Source organism: Palaemon carinicauda, chromosome 18 (genome assembly GCF_036898095.1).
Source record: "Palaemon carinicauda isolate YSFRI2023 chromosome 18, ASM3689809v2, whole genome shotgun sequence".
Taxonomy (NCBI): domain Eukaryota; kingdom Metazoa; phylum Arthropoda; class Malacostraca; order Decapoda; family Palaemonidae; genus Palaemon; species Palaemon carinicauda.
Genome location: NC_090742.1, coordinates 14,780,824 through 14,793,323, shown reverse-complemented (window position 1 = coordinate 14,793,323; position 12,500 = coordinate 14,780,824). Strand labels below are relative to the sequence as shown.

The window sequence follows — 12,500 nt, the reverse complement described above, 5'->3', positions numbered from 1 at the left end:
AGAGCACAGACCTCCGCTGCAGCAGGTTATTTCTCGAACTTTTGCTTGACCTTGATCTCGACCTTTGAACTTAACATGTATTAATTGGAATGGATTTCCACATACTCAAATATGAACCATGTTTGAAGTCTGTGACAACGATGTCCAAACTTTTGGGTGATTGCGTGAATTGGAAATTTTGCTCGACCGTGACCGTAACCTTGACCTTGACCTTTGGCATTCCAAAACTTAATCATTTCCAGCTTTTTACATGAAAGTTAACCCCTGCATGTTTTATTACTCTAAGATTAAAATTGTGGCCAGGAGGCTGTTCAAAAACACACACAAACAAACACAAACAGGGGGCTAAACATAACCTCCTTCCAAATTCGTTGGTGGACATTATAACGATTCTAAACGCAAAACGAGATTAGGTTTGAAAATCCGAAAAGGTAATAAGACTTGAAAAGTAAACATCTTGTTATCAGCCCCTGATAATACCAAAGGGGAAAACAGAATCCGAGGTATGTGGACTGGTGGAAGTCTGGTATTCAAGTCCCGTGCGTCCGAAGTGGCTCAGTTTAGGTACGTCTTGCGTAAGAGAACTCTCGGTGAGGGGATTTGCGGGTATTATTAGAGAAAATGCATCCCAGTCTACTCTTACCTCCAATGTTATGCTTTGACATACTTGCATGGTTACACGTAACTTGTGAGGGGTGGGGTGAACTTGGATTATCTTAATTTGGGCTATGTAGTCTGGCGCTAGGCTGTGTGAGGCCAATCAGCGCACAGCGCAACACGAGGGAAACTGCAGTTTTAAAGGTTTTAAAGGTCACTCATGAATGGCAGACATAAAGGGAAGTGACATTACCTTACCTAGCAGGACAATGCCCATATGATCAGCGCCCAAATATTCTCTCCACCCAAACTAGGACCAGGGAGGGTCAGGTAAAGGCTGCTATAGTCTTCCCAAAACCCCATATCCTTAGTTCACAAGGATGGTGAGGTTGCAGACACGACAAGAAACTATTGAGTTTTAGCGGGACTCGATCCCCAATCTGCCGATCACCATGCAGGGACGTTTCCAATAGGCCACCGCAGCCCAAAATTTAGACTATGGTGTAAAAGTAATTAGAGATTAAAAAGCAAAATGGAAGAAAAGAAGTTGGAACAAAGGAAAATATAGAGCAAGACAGAGGCCGGCATTAACACCCCTTACGTGAGAGAGAGAGAGAGAGAGAGAGAGAGAGAGAGAGAGAGAGAGAGAGAGAGGAGAGAGAGAGAGAGCGTGCGCAGACGTCGTTGTTTGAATGGCAGGCGCCATGCTTCAGCCAGCAATAACCACCATGAAGACTGACATCTCCCTTGCTCTGTTGCTAAGTTTGTTTTTTTATTACCTGGCATTGACTCAAGAAACATAAACAAGGACTCAAATGTGATAACAATGCCAGGTTGGCATTTACTTTCGCATGCAAATTACCTCTCTCTCTCTCTCTCTCTCTCTCTCTCTCTCTCTCTCTCTCTCTCTCTCTCTCTCTCTCTCTCTCTCTCTCTGAATTTCAAAAGTCAGCAAAGAATGTATTGGATCTATGAATCTGGGTCAGAAGACCAGTTTCTGGGTTCTGGAAGGCAATTCATTGTAGTATGAAGAAAAAAAGAGAATGAAAGTAGGCTGCGAAGGCCTTCAAACGTTACCTACAGTGGATCATTTGAAATGAAAGTCAACAAAGAAACAGCCTTGTTCAATCGACATCTCTTGCAAATAGAAGCAGTCCAAACAGCGGAGTAATTAGGAATCTTCTTGGTTGCTTGGATATTGATTCTTGCAAATCAAAGATATATTCATAACAATATTTACTTTAAGGAGGAATAGATTTAGTGGTGTGAGATGTATCTGTACTAGAATCAACATTTCATCATCATCATCTATGCATATTGACGCAAAGGGCCTCGGTTAGATTTCGCCAGTCGTCTCCATCTTGAGCTTTTGAATCATTACTTCTAATTTACATTCATCATCATCTACTTCACGCTCCATAGTCCTCAGTCACGTAGGCCTTGGTCTTCCAACTTTACTAGTGCCTTGTGGAGCCCAGTTGAATGTTTGGTGAGCTAATCTCTCTTGGGAGTGCGAAGAGCAAGCCCAAACTATCTTCATCTACCCCTCACCATGATCTCATCCACCTATGGTACTTGAGTAATCTCTCATAGTTTCATTTCTAATCCTGTCCTGGCATTTAATTCCCAATATTCTTCAGAGGGTTTTGTTATCAAATTAACATTTACTTTAATGCAAATTCTGTTGATACAAAAAGAATTACTTGAATATTGAAGACTAATAACTAGTTTCTCAGAAGTAATAGTAAAAATGTGACAGTGGTTAGGTTGGTTGCCTAAACAGCAAGAAATTTAGGTTTCGATTGAGGAGCGAGTTGGAACTTATGCCACCCATGCATTAAACTCCTACTATCCTTCTCTCACGGATCATACCAACATCCCTACTTCCCTACGGCCATCCTAGCATTACACTTCTTTCTTTACAATTTTCCTCACACATTCTTCCATTGCTCTATCTTCCTCTGTCCACACCTCCACTTTCATCAACAACACCGATGGTATTTCCTGATCTAGTATTCAATCTTGCACGTAGGGAAAATGAGCCATGCACCATTTTTGGAGGGCCTTGCCAATGCATTACCATCCTATTACTCGTTTCCCTTCTTTGGTTTTTTGTCATATACAGTACTTCAACTAATGATAATGATGTTTATAAAGATTATTATTATTATTATTATTATTATTATTATTATTATTATTATTATTATTATTATTATTATTATTATTATTATTAGCTTAGTTACAACCATAGTTGGAAAAGCCTAAGTCTTTAAACCCAAGGGCTCCAACAGGGTGAAATAGCCCAGTGAGGAAAGGAAATAAGGATATGCGAAATGATTAACAATAAAATATTTAAAATCAGTAACATCAAAACAGATCTTTCATATATACACTATAAAAAGACTTATGTCAGCATGTTCAACATAAAAAAACATTTGCTGCAACTTTGAACTTTTGAAGTTCTACCAATTCAACTACCCGATTAGGAAGATCATTCCACAACTTGGTCACAGCTGGAATAAAACTTCTGGAATATTGTGTACCAACAGTAGCAGCTGCATTATCATCCTTTTTTTTCATTAGCAGAAGTATATTAAGTAAAGAATTCCAAAATATAAGAAGAGGAGAGACACCCATGAAAAATCTTTTGACTTTTGTCATGATTACACATTAGCTGTCACAATATACTGTTAAAATTAGATGTTAAAAATTAGATGTTAAAAATCAGATGTTAAAAAAAATAAAAAAATCCTGGAATAAATGTTGGCGGGCATTTACAGTTTTAAAAACGAATATATTGACGTCAAGGATTGATATTACGGTCACCAACCCGTAAAAGATAACAAAAAAGTAAGGTGAAAATTACGGTGGCCTTTATTTTACTGAAATATGGCTGACAATAGTATATCCTTATGGAAAATTTCCGATTAATATTACGTTTTTTTTTAACAGCGTATAAAACGTAAACTGAAAAAAAAATCGAAATCGTAGGAAGTATTTTGTAAAAAGAAAATAAATACCATCTATTTTGAGTATTAATTCATACCCTAGAATCATAGATTATGATCAAAGACATGATCGTCTATGGGACAAAATTATACAGGCTTTGTATTTTTTTTTTTTTTTTTTCTAAAATGAAAGCCTAAATCAGACGCTAAAACAACTTAATTGGGACTCGCTAAGTTGTCAGCTGATGAAAAATACCTTTGCAAAAGCAATGGAGATAAAAAAAACAATAGAATTTCACCTTGATTGATGATTCCACCTGATAAGGTAAGCCATGTAACAACAGATCAACAAATTGATAAGAATAATCTGTGAGATGACTTCTTCTGAACTGATGACTTTTGCAGATGATGTTTGATGCTATAGATATTGCCTTAACAAAATCATCTTCCCACTGTTATCCTTGCATTAAGGGGTCGGTTGACTGATGCGCCCTCTCCAATGCCTTCTATCAAAGAGCCCCAAAAGCTCTCTTCTAGCCCACCGTTATCCATACATTAAAGAGTCGGTTGCCCGATGAGCCCTCTCCACTACCTTCTATCAAAGAGACCCAAAAACTTGCTCTATCCCACCATTATCCCTACATTAAGGGGTCGGTTGCCTGATGCGCCCTCACAAATGCCTTCTATCAAAGAACCCCAAAAACTCTCTTCATCTGTCCCACCATCATCCCTACATTAAGGTGTTGGTTGCCTGATGCACCCTCTCCAATGCCTTCAATCAAAGAACCCCAAAAGCTCTCTTCTTCTAGCCCACCGTTATCCCTGCATTAAGGGGTCGGTTGCCTGATGCGCCCTCTCCAATGCCTTCGATCAACGGCATCCTCTTCCACCAAACCTCTTCTCTCCATATCATCCTTCATCTATTCCGCCATCTAATTCTCTGCCTCCCTCTTGAATTTCTCCCCCTAACAGGTTCCTCCCAAGTACTCCTCACTCCCTTCCTAACATCCTTCCTCAACATGGGCCCACATCATCTCAGTCGTGACACAAACCTTCTCTGTAATCTTTACTATGCCTGTCATTCTTCTTATTCTATCATTTTCAAATCTTTTAAACAGTGAAATTCCCATAATCCAACTCAGCATTCTATCTCTGTTCTCTCAAGATTTGCTTCCTCTTTCGTTTTAAAGCCCAAGTTTCTGCTCTACACATCAACACTGGTCTTATTATTGTGCTATATATCTTGACTTTTAGCTTGATCGGCATTTTCTTATCAAATAACTCTCCTGCTACCTCCATCCACTTTCCCCATGCTGCTTTTATCCAGTCCTCATTACGGCTATGCAGCTAAGCACCAAAATTGGATTAGATTTATGAAATTATGAATTTAGGATATATATCCCCGGGCTGGGGCCTGTGAGGCCATTCGGCACCCAAGTGCAAACAAGAGAAGACCCTGCAGTTGTAATAAGAAGGAAAATTTAGAAAAGGATTGGCAAGAAGACGAAAGCAATGAAGCGGGAATGGAGATTGAGGAAATGAAGTGGGAACGGAGACGAAAGAAATGAAGCTGGGACGAAGATGGAGGAAACGAAGCGGGAACGGAGACGGAAGAAATGAAGCTGGAACCGAGATGAAAGAAATGAAGCGGGGACGGAAACGAGAGAAATGAAGCTAGAACAGAGCTGAAAGAAATGAAGAGGGGACGGAGATGAAAGAAATGAAGCAGAAACGAAGATGGAGGAAATGAAGCAGGAACGAAGATGAAAGAAATGAAGAGCTATCGGGGGCTAAAGAAATGAGGCGGGAACGGGACTGAAAGAAATGAATTGAGAACGGAGATGGAAGAAATGAAGCGAGAAACTAAGGAAGAAATGAAGCAGGAACAGAGATAAAGCAAGTGCAGCAATGGACCGAAGGAGTGCTGCAAATACCCTAAGTAATCCTCACATTACACAGCGAGAGGTGAACTGTCATCACTGCTCTCTGCAGGACCACCGAAATTGGGGATCTTCCATCATGTCGCTTGTCTACACTAGAATATAATCAGCTGCTGCCGCCATACATAAAACTCTAGTTTAGTAATGTTTTCCTTAAGTATCCACAGTTTATTGTACAATCTAACAAAGTAATCCGAGTTTAAAGAACAATGTCTTTGTTGAAGGTAATAGGAAACGATTAGTGTAGTCAATAAATGTACTGAAACATTGGCCTTAGGTATGAGATATTATTATTGATATTGTTATTGTTATTTCTATTGTTATTATGCCATCCATAGCTTGCGAAGTTAATTCAAGTATTAAATTGAATAGGGTTTTTCCCTTTTGATGAAAGGTAACTTCATCTTGACTGAAAATCTCGTCTTAAGAACTAGATACGACAATTGAATCTTAACACATTTAACAAAAGAGATAACAATCAATAATATTTCCGAGATGGAGATGGTTTGGGCATTCTCTTCGCATTCCCCAAGAGAGATTAGTTCACCAAACGTTCAGCTGGGCTCCACAAGGCACTAGAAGAGTTGGAAGACCCAGGCCTGCATGGCTTAAGACTATAAAGGCGAAGTAGGAGATGATGGATGGAGAAGTATTGAATTGAAACCTCAAGATAGAGACGACTAGCGAAATCTAACCGAGGCCCTTGCGTCAATAGGCGTAGGAGGAGGAGATGATGATGATGATGATTAATACAGCTGCTAGAAATGTCCACATTCGATAACAAAGATAAGATTGTATGGAACAGATAAAGGATTCTCTACTGTTCAATACCAGTTCGGTGGAAAAGTTAAGGAAAGAATCCGGCTAAGCTTTAAACCGTCGGGTGTTCAATTTCCTCAAAAGGTTATAATTAATTCAAATACATAAGGGAAAACAAATCTAGGCAGAACCTATTATCGTCTATGAACTGAGACAGACAGACTGACTACAGAAGACAAAACCATGCGAAATAAAATCTCCCAGATGGCGGGTAGAGAGGGGTAAATGTTTTGAACTAGTTACCGGGAAGTCATGCCAACATGCTCCTTCTCCTCCCCAACACACACACTCTCTCTCTCTCTCTCTCTCTCTCTCTCTCTCTCTCTCTCTCTCTCTCTCTCTCTCTCTGCCAAGGCACTGAAGAGAAACGCCCTCTAGCATGCCCTGTGCCAAGATCTCGAACGGTAGACTCCGTTGGTGTAGGTGTGGCGGAGGTAGTGGCTGACGGTGCTAGTGTTGGAGGTGGTGATGTTCAAGTTATTGTCAGTTTGTGCCGATAAAGTTTGAAGGGTAGAGCACGTGGAAAAGGCCCTTATGAGTGAAGGGAAATATATAGTGAATCTAATTGTATTACCGGGTAATTTGAAAGGTTTGGATTAAGAGACGACACCACCACGTGAAGACGACAATATCTTGCTCCAACGTCATTGAGACTAGAGGCCAAAAGCATTGAAAGCCGCATTTCTTCATACAATGACAAGGTATTGTTACATTTACCCCATCTTCTTTTTTTTTTTTTTTTTGCTTTTTCATAACTTGTCTCAGAAAAATCTTATATTTCGGTAAGATTCTACTATACCCTCCTATACTTTGGGGGAAAGGTACGCAATCAAGTGTAGGCCAAGTACTTAACTTTAAGTACAGAAATATGACATTCGATATCCTTCTTTTTATTTACTGTAATCTAATAGCCCAGTAATAGTCGAGGGTAAAAAACGAGGAGGGATTCAATAGCACTTAAAATACTTTGCGAATTATATTTATTATTTTAGGCCATATGGGGTCGCTGGGTCACGGGGGCCCATTCAATGCACTTTGCAACCGGAGCTAGGAATTTAGACACAAGATGGGAGTCTTCATTTGATTTCAAATAGGTTAAAAAGTGGATACAGCTAGGTACAGAAAGACACTGCAAATACCATTTACGTAATGCTTACAGTATACCGCACGAGGCGCATTGATAGCACCATACTCCAACGGGGAACGCTTTTGAGATGGCCAAGTTTTTACGTGACAGTGAAGGCCAAGGATATGAAAAACTGCTTCAAAATGAAGGCCAAGGATATGAAAAACTGCTTTAAAATGAAGGCCAAGGATATGAAAAACTGCTTCAAAATGAAGGCCAAGGATGAAAAACTGCTTTAAAATGAAGGCCAAGGATATGAAAAACTGCTTCAAAATGAAGGCCAAGGATATGAAAAACTGCTTCAAAATGAAGGCCAAGGATATGAAAAACTGCTTCAAAATGAAGGACAAGGATATGAAAAAACTGCTTCAAAATGAAGGACAAGGATATGAAAAACTGCTTCAAAATGAAGGACAAGGATATGAAAAACTGCTTCAAAATGAGTGTTAGATTTTTGTATCATCGTTGTCAATGTAGTCTCTGCCTATTGCCCTTTTCTAAATTCTTTAACATCTGTGATTCATTTTCTTTTTTTTTTTATTGTGAAATACACATTTACAATCTTACAATTTATAACATAAAGGTAAACAAAATCGATTGCAAATAAAGGTTAGATGAAAAATTTCTATTTATGAAACAAAAAAGGAATCATAAACCCGAAATAAATCAAGTCCCATTAAGGTGAAAAAATCTAAGTCAATTACTGAAATGTTTAAGAAAAATACGCGTTATATAATTAAGTCTGCTACTTTACTGTACACGAAGAAAAAATAACACCACTTCCATTAATTCAAACATTTCTTGTGTCAACCACAGCTGAAGAAACTTCTCAATTCCCTACAGCTAAATCAGGGAAACAACCTACCAATGCAATACGGTTGAGAATCGTCTGCTATTAGTAAGATTTGCAGCGTTATTGACATAACAGCGTGGATCCTTAGTGGATGGAGAGATTTTTTTTTTCATTTTTTATTTTTTATTTTTGAGCTCAAGTAGAATTTCAGCACAATGATACGCTTATGATTATATAAATGGTGAATATATAATGTAAAAGCCTGAGTTTCTATAATAAATATATATAAGATATGAAATTTCATATACCATGCGAGCCAGTATTCAAATCGTAAGTTCCTTTCGAGATTAACTGAATATCAATCATTAGGCCTACTACACTTGCAATATTCAATACACAAAGTCCCTTTTAAGAGTTTTTTTTGTCTCGTTTTCTTTTTCTTTTTCTTTTTTAGCGTGGGAAGATTTAGAACACCCGAAATGATATGAGATACCAAAGAGTTACCTCTTGAAAAACCATTGCGTATAAAAATAAGACCAAAGTCTATATTGGTTCGAGATTGAATGAGTTAAGTACAGATTAGAGTCGAGATAAAAACAATTAAGATGCCTGAAATACGAGTATGACAAGGACAAAAAGAAAAAGTCGTCTTAAGAGAAAATTTACATAACATATAGTATGTTTATTTCCTAGTTTCCTCTTCTCACTGGGCTATTTTTAGCCTGTTGGAGCCCTTGGGTTTATAGCATCCTGCTTTACCAACTAGTATTGTAGCTTAGCTAATAATAATAATAATAATAATAATAATAATAATAATAATAATAATAATAATAATAATAATAATAATAATAATAATAATGAATGCACCAATTTTAGGTAGGTCTCTGTTAAGGTATTCAGCAACCTCAGATCTATATTCAGGAGATAGAAATTGATGCAAAGAGTAATATCGTCGACATATGGAACGCGCTTGTTTTCTAGGCCAAACAAAATAATAATAATAATAATAATAATAATAATAATAATAATAATAATAATAATAATAATAATAATAATATACTGAGGCACTTTATGTTAGCCGACATAAAAAATGAATGAAGGGGACCTTTCCTCTTTACCTTCCTCCTAGCCTGACAAGGCTAAGCTACAACCCTAGTTGGAAAACAAGATGGCTGAAGCCCAAGGGCTCCAACAGGAAAAAATAGCCTAGGAAGGAAAGGAAACAATGGATAATAATAAACTATAGAGGGAATGAACTATTGAAAAAATATTCTAAGAACAGTAACCACATTAGAATAAATCTTTCATATATAAACTATAAGTGATGAAATAATAATAATAATAATAATAATAATAATAATAATAATAATAATAATAATAATAATGATAATAATACTATTGATAATAATAATACTATTAATAATAATACTAATAATAATATTACTAATGAAAAGATAATAGTAACGATAAAAACAACAACAACAACAACAACAATAATAATAACAACAATAACAATAATAGGTAACTTAGAATAAATTTATGTAGTTTTTACCATCTGGCCCTGCGCTCGAACAGGGAAGTCCAATCATCAAAGAAGTGAAATTGTGGGAAAGCCCCACTATTGCAAAATGACCAAAAAGTTGAAAGACGTCTACAACAAACGAAAAAAAGGAGGCAAGGGCGTAAGTAAAGAAGGTTAAAAAGTGGTTGTAGCTTAACTTTGAACTGCCATTGGATAGACCCCCTTCTTATACTTTTACTGTAGCATACACTGTTATAAGTAGCCGTAATTTTAATCGGAAATTATCCTTACAAATATATTTTCTCAGCCGTATTTCAGTAAAATACATGCGACCCGTAATTTTACCAAATGTCCTTATATTTTATGGGTTGGTGACCGTAGTATCACTCCTTTACGTCAATATAGCCGTTTACAAAACGGTAAAAAGCCTGGAATAATTTTTCTTTTTTCATTAAGATTTTCTAAAAGTGTAGGTCACTGACGATACTAACCCCACCCCATTACAAGAAGTTACATAAACCAGTAAGTAAAGTGGTGTTATGTTATGTATTTAGTATTTCTAATTCATGGTAGTTTGGCTTTAAAATCTGCTAAAAAAAAAGGGGGGGGGGGGGGGGATTTCCACCACACTGAGAAACTGTAGGTGTACATTTAAATGTTCCCATGCCGTACTCATTCTTATCAGTAGATGGTACACTATCAATCAGAAATCTAAAAAGTTAAGGTTATCGAACTTACCAAACAAGTCTTGCAATCATTTCACACTTCGTACCAATTCCCACAAACTCTCGTATAATCTGAAGAGACTGTCTTAAAAATATCTGAAGGATATAGCTAAGTAGTTTGTAGAATATATGTGGACCTTTAAGTATTTAAATGACAGAATGTCAGCTATATATATACCTTGCAGGTGCATCATGCAGTCAGTAATCTGACGTACATAATCTGCCAGTTTACCCAAAGTTATTTTTTCCTGTTGGAGCCCTTGGGCTTATAGCTTCTTGCTTTTCCAACTAGGGTTGTGGCTTAGCTAATAATAATAATAATAATAATAATAATAATAATAATAATAATAATAATAATAATAATAACAATGACAATAATAATAGTAATAACAATAAATAATAATAATAATAATAATAATAATAATAATAATAATAATAATAATAATAATAATAATTGACTACTTAATTTTCGAAAAGTTTTTGGTATTCTCTCACAATGTAGTTAATTAAACTTGAAACTTTAACAGTAAATTAACTCCGAAATAAAATCGTCTTTTGTTTTCAAAGAAAACTTTCCCTGCAAAAGTATTTGTCTTAAACAACGGAAATATCGTGAAATAAGTAGAGGAAAATCTCCGAGCTCTACAACTGAAAGATTGACATCACAAACAAGGTCACTGTCCAAAAATACATACCCTTAATTTCTTTAAAAGTTACTATTTTATCTTATTTCTATTGGAAAATCTTATATGGTACTATATTTTGAATAAATGTTTTTAACGTTGTTACTGTTCTTCAATTGATCATTACTTCTAATATATTGTATTTCTTTATTTCCTTTCCATACTTGGCTATTTTTCCTTGTTGGAGCCCTTGGCCGTATATAGTATTCTGTTTTTCCAATTAGGGTTGTAGTTTAGCTAATAATAATAATAATAATAATAATAATAATAATAATAATAATAATAATAATAATAATAATAATAATAATAATATGACGATGATGATGATGATTATGATGATGATAGAAAATTGAAATTACCTGTAGATAATAGAATTTTCATAATCTTATTTCAAAACCTCAAATGGCATAACATGTAAAGCAAAGGGGTTATTACAAAATAGAAATACCTGTAAATATGGAATACTCCCTCACTCATCAAGTGTCATTATACAAAGAAACTAACTTACTGCCAACATTGGCTTTATATTTATTGAATTCAGGCCACTTTGCCTGGCGTTGGGGTCTGCGAGACCGTTCAGTGATGAGGTGAAACAGGGTGAAACTCTCACAGTTACATTGTGAAGTGAATGTGAAAAGAGTTTGAAACAACAAATAGGAAGAAGGGAAATAGGAAGAAAGGAAATATGAAGAAAGAGAATAAGAAGAAAATTAGGAAGAAACGAAATAGGAAAGATAGGAAGAAAAGAAATAGGAAGAAAACGAATAGGAAGGAAATAGGAAGAAAGGAAATAGGAAGGAAATAGGAAGAAAGGAAATGTATAAAAAAAAAACAAATAGGAAGAAATGTAATAGAAAGAAAAATAGTTAGAAAGGAAATATGAAGAAAACAAGAAGAAAAGAAAATAGGAAGAAAGGAAATATGAAGAAAACAAATAAGAAGAAAGGAAATAGGAAGAAAGGAAATATAAAAAAAAAACAAATAGGAAGAAAGAAAATAGGAAGATATGAAATAGGAAGAAATATAGGAAGAAAGGAAATATGAAGAAAAATAGGAAGAAAACAATTATGAAGAAAGGAGATAGGAAGAAAGGAAATATGAAAAAAAAAAATAGGAAGAAAAAAATTAGGAACAAAGGTAAAGTGATCCTTACAGATGTAGTCAGGGATCTCTCTCTCTCTCTCTCTCTCTCTCTCTCTCAGTATATTTAACAAATTATACTGGAAGTATATATATATATAGAACAAATGAAGTTCTCTCTCTCTCTCTCTCTCTCTCTCTCTCTCTCTCTTTCAGTATATTTAACAAATTATACTGGAAGTATATATATATAGTTACAAATGAAGT

The 12,500-nt window shown here is 35.8% G+C and overlaps 3 protein-coding genes across 4 annotated transcripts in view; 2 read left to right on the top strand and 1 right to left on the bottom strand.

Moving 5' to 3' along the window:
• The window catches only part of LOC137657622 (NADH dehydrogenase [ubiquinone] 1 alpha subcomplex assembly factor 3), a 346,628-nt gene that overhangs the window by 81,134 nt on the left and 252,994 nt on the right, over positions 1 to 12,500 (top strand). The gene's annotated exons all lie outside the window — the stretch shown is intronic.
• The window catches only part of LOC137657618 (beta-1,4-glucuronyltransferase 1-like), a 93,002-nt gene that overhangs the window by 50,895 nt on the left and 29,607 nt on the right, over positions 1 to 12,500 (bottom strand). The window lies entirely within an intron of this gene.
• The window catches only part of LOC137657619 (beta-1,4-glucuronyltransferase 1-like), a 39,932-nt gene continuing 34,121 nt past the window's right edge, over positions 6,690 to 12,500 (top strand). For both annotated transcript variants that reach the window (XM_068391990.1, XM_068391989.1), the window contains exon 1: positions 6,690 to 7,005. The gene's annotated coding sequence lies outside the window, so the exon portion shown is untranslated. The remainder of the gene's footprint in view (positions 7,006 to 12,500) is intronic.